Source organism: Mytilus californianus, unplaced genomic scaffold, assembly GCF_021869535.1.
Source record: "Mytilus californianus isolate M0D057914Y unplaced genomic scaffold, xbMytCali1.0.p SCAF_24, whole genome shotgun sequence".
NCBI lineage: Eukaryota > Metazoa > Mollusca > Bivalvia > Mytilida > Mytilidae > Mytilus > Mytilus californianus.
This window is the reverse complement of record NW_026262673.1, coordinates 1,729,417-1,733,212: the sequence shown is the minus strand read 5'-3', so window position 1 is coordinate 1,733,212 and position 3,796 is coordinate 1,729,417. Positions and strand designations below refer to the sequence as shown.

At 31.2% G+C, this 3,796-nt stretch overlaps 1 long non-coding RNA gene across 2 annotated transcripts; it reads right to left on the bottom strand.

Moving 5' to 3' along the window:
- Nucleotides 1-705: 705 nt before the first annotated feature.
- Nucleotides 706-3,367, bottom strand: LOC127732410 (uncharacterized). Of its 2 annotated transcripts, XR_007996238.1 has the most exons (3): nt 2,527-3,367; nt 1,524-1,697; nt 706-1,084 (listed from the first exon to the last, which is right to left on the bottom strand). It is a non-coding gene; the product is annotated as an uncharacterized LOC127732410 (long non-coding RNA). The 2 variants fall into 2 exon arrangements; XR_007996237.1 differs by lacking the exon at nt 2,527-3,367 and having other exon boundaries at nt 1,524-2,499.
- Between the last annotated feature and the right edge of the window lie 429 nt (nt 3,368-3,796).

Genomic DNA, 3,796 nt, shown 5'->3' with positions numbered 1-3,796 from the left:
ATACTAATTAATTTAAAATTGTGGTAGTAATAAGATAAATAATTGTATTATCTAGCTACCCAGACAACATTGGTACGTTGGCACAACATTGGCCCAACGTATCTACATGCATTGGCCCGACGTTGTTTTTAAACGTTGGCCCAATGTATAAGTGCAAAGTGGCCCTATGTTGGGCCAACGTGATGGCTAAACGTTGGCACAACGTTGTAAGGTTTTATACAATACATTGGCCCAACGTTGGTCCAATGATGGAATAATACTTGCAGATGTTGAACAAACGTTGGGCCAACGTAGTAAAACAAACTGTTAACAAACGTTGGCACTCTGTTGGTTCAATCTGTAAACTTTTCTATCCATATGAAGGATACTAAAATCCCTTCCAGACAACAACTGCAATAATTCCTGGTTCTTACATCAGTTCAAAATGGCAAAAGTAATACTTTTTTTAAATGTTGCAATTATTGCGTTTTACAGATCCACTATACCATGTTGTGTCTTATATACTACCCGAAAATTTTGTATTTTGCAACTTTATCTCAATCTTCCTGAACATACATGAAATATTTGTCAATGGACGTTTCAGTAACCAACAACCAATCAATCTCTCTCCAGGAATTGTACTTCTGAATTTTATACCCATATTTGTATGAACTCAATCAACGTATCCATGTTAACTATTTTTCTTAAATAATATAAATACAAAGGTATGATTAAATATAATTTATTATTAGCTAGACAACCAGCAAATTTAAAAAAAAGTCTTTTTTTGTATCTATACGTTGCTAAATCAGATCTATAGAATGAAAATTTTAAAGTCTATTCATGATAATTCATTTATCCCATTTGTATAATATCATTACAGTTTATGTTGCAATATCCAAGTTCTGTATGACGGCCTTGATAATTCATTTTATACAGCTATTTTTCTAGTTCTGTATTCCAACATGGTTTTTATTCACAAGAGTGTTCCTTTTGTTTTCTGCTACACTTTGTTTTGTCACTATTTCTGACTCCGTCTAATGTTACATCCTTTTAATATCCAGTTTAGCATATCTTTATAAAAGTTATTTCACTACATGTACCTCTGTAATAAAGTAATGAATAAATGAGTACTCAATGTATGTATATTTAGAATATATTAAATCCTCCTAAAAAATAAACAAAGAGACAAAAAATGCATTGTTTCCGGTGCCCTGGCACATTACAATAGTTAGAAAAAATACTCTTTTTTGATATTTTCCCTAGCCTATACAATCCAAGGCAAAAGGCATATTGCATGCTTTACCATAATGGCTAGACTTAACCTCCCTAGCTAGGTTAAGCAGGACAATTGAGTGTAGAAATGGATACAGGAAACTTTGTCAAAAAACGTTCTAAGTAAATAAATAAAACTTGTTGAAAAAAAAACACAGAGTCAAATCTAAATACACTAGCATTAACGGTAGTATTAAACATTTTATGCATATATATCTGTAAAATTCGAATCCGATGTAGCATAAATGATGGCTATTATGTTAACTTACTTTCTTAAACTTATTCATTCTGGGCTATCAAATGGTAGAATGCATTTTTTCCCATCTCCATTCCCATGCATTTTCTAGCCAGGATGTTGTCAATAATTTCTATTATTCCTAGCTCTGTATTATTCCTTTTGCCCTCTGAATTATTTTGTCTTCTGTAGTACTCAAATACCTAACCTATAAATTTATATTTAAATGTAAAATTGTATATCAAAAAGAAAAGCTACTTCAAGTAATTCAGACAATAATCTTTATAGTCTTTTTCTTTTATAAATATCCTTATGTGTGGTATAGTCTTTTTTTTACATCCCCCCAATTTTTTTTTTATATTTCAAGCGTCAGCTTTTTGTGACTGATATTTACTCCTACAAACTATTCAAATATCGGTTTTCTTTTGCAAAAGTTTTGCCGAGGAAAAAAAACTAAATTCAGTCGAGTCCGTATAATTATATATAAATTACAACATTCTTGCAATGAATTTAATAAATAAATACTCTATTTGATATCTTAAACACTGTTACACATGCAAGTGTGTATATGATCAGGTTTCACAAATATATCGTATATGTTTGCATGCGATTTAGAAATAATAAAACTAACAAATTCATTTATATTTCTATGAAGTAGAAATCATTATACCACATTTCTGAAACATTACGGAACAAGGTACATCTTAAGACAGATTTTTTCCATTAACTTCAGTATTGGTGATAAATGCAATCGTTATAGATTTCACAAATAAAACATTAAAATATTAACATTTTACAATTTGTTTGATGATACTAATGTTCAGTGGCAAATATTTCATGATTATTTAGGATTGAAATGGTTTAAACAAAATCTAGAAAATATTTCGCCAGAAACGTATAAACTTCAAGATCAACATTATAAAATGATAGAAATTATATGTTTTAATTTTGAACAACATCCCTCAGATTAAAAAAAAAACATATAAGTTTGTCATCCACAATCGTATATATAACAGAATTTTTAAAGTATAACTTACATGTCACTTTCTTTTTCTTTGAACCTCAGCTAATATGATTTTCTCTTTTTGTTTTCTTCGTTTCACTGCTTTCTTACAAATACACAACAGGAAATAACAACAAAAGTGACCATCCCATTACATTCAGATTTCCTATAAACTTAATTACCATAGCAACTATCTTTGAAATTTGTCTAACATATGGTCAACCTTATCAGAATGTGCTTGATTAACAGACTGGCTGTATCAAATATCACTCTGTATACAATTGCTAAATTATTATGTTTCACAAAGTTTAATGAATAAAGTTATAATAAATAATGATTGCAATAAATTTAAACTTTTAACCAGGCAATCTATGTTAACGATATATTTTTTTTTATTACAGTAATGATATTCCAGTATAAATTTTACCTGACTTATATATAGAGTATAATATAGGATCAACGTTGGCCCAGCATTGGCCCAACATAGAGTTGTAAATGTAATTTCAGTTGATAAACCCTTTCGGTATAACATTAACTTTTCATAAAGCATGCAGCAATCGAAATCATCCGCCTTCCCAAGAGAAATAAAGCGTAAAATATTTCATAATCAATTTTTATTAACAAAATTTCATATCGGCCCTATGTTGCTACTAACGTAATGCCAACGTTGGCCCGATTATTTATAACCAACATGAGATAATAATATGGATTTACAACAGCAGGCCAACGTTGGGCCAATGTTGTGCAGCCAACACCAACGGTCGACCAACGGACCGACAATTTGCCAACGTTGGGCCAATGTTGTGCAGCCAACACCAACGGTCGACCAACGGACCGACAATTTGCCAACGTTGGCCCACTGTTAGTCTGTTGACTGGGTATGTAGGTGTTTCTTCTAAATCAAACTGTAAACCAAATATATCGTATAAATTTAGTTGACCCAAACTAAAATCTAATAAATAAACTGGGTGATTAATTATCTTTACCATAACACATGAATACAACAGAAAAAAACAAGATTTACAACTACAAACGATAAGACATTTGACAAAATCCGATGAGAATAACAAATCTAACTGTGTAGTCATATATCACTACAAACTGCTCAGAGTCTGAAAAGACCAGTTTTTGTGCTCGACCAGTAAAGTCGAGCACACATTTTACTCGACTAGTCTCGACATTGTCTCGACAGTACTTAACTGTACTTAATTGTACTCGACTAGGTCTTGACTTTACTTAATTAGTCTGATTCAGTACTTGATGATCTTGGTGTAGTCTGAAATGGTCTCAACCAAGGCTCGACC